Source organism: Nuphar pumila, chromosome 7 (genome assembly GCF_984573655.1).
Source record: "Nuphar pumila chromosome 7, dmNupPumi1.hap1.1, whole genome shotgun sequence".
Taxonomy (NCBI): Eukaryota; Viridiplantae; Streptophyta; class Magnoliopsida; order Nymphaeales; family Nymphaeaceae; genus Nuphar; species Nuphar pumila.
The window spans coordinates 6,483,091-6,483,757 of NC_143255.1; positions in this window are offsets into that span (position 1 = coordinate 6,483,091).

The following is a 667-nucleotide window of genomic DNA, read 5'->3' on the forward strand; positions in this document are numbered from 1 at the left end:
TTGGATGGTTCTGACAGATTTTACACCAATCATAAGCCCGGTGTATCTACTGCTCGGCTGCATAGTTGTTTGATCTGTAATTCTACCTAGCATGTAGGAAATAATGATGTCATATAGAATTTGGTCTTAAGATGCTAAACAGAACATGCTTAAAAACCTGGGGAAATCATGCGCGTGTTTACATGCATGGTATGGAGTGGCATGTGATAGCTGTTGTGCTGCAGGAATTATTAGAGTTCTGCTAACTGATGATTATATCATGCTATATAAGAGCAAGGAAAGCTGGTGGTGCAGATTGGAGGGAGAAGCTCAAGGCTCCTGCCATTTGTGTCTACATCCGAGCGCTACTTCACTGCTGGCTAAAATCAATTAATGTGTTTGGAGTGCTTGTGCAATTGCATGTATGCATGCTTTGCCTAACATGTCCTGGTGCACTCTTTCAAGGGATAAGCCCTTGCTCAGCCGAAGCCAGGTGACTCCCTTGGGGAAAGGGGTGTTCCATGGGTTTACACCATCGGGTCAGCGACCGTAAGGACGGCAGGCTTAGCCGCCATGACTAGGTCTATGATCCCGATGGTGGTTTCCCGGTTCATCATGGAAAAAAGGAAAAAAGGTGGCTGCTTCTAGGTAAACCTCCTGGCTGTCTCTGCACCCATACCTCATTTAT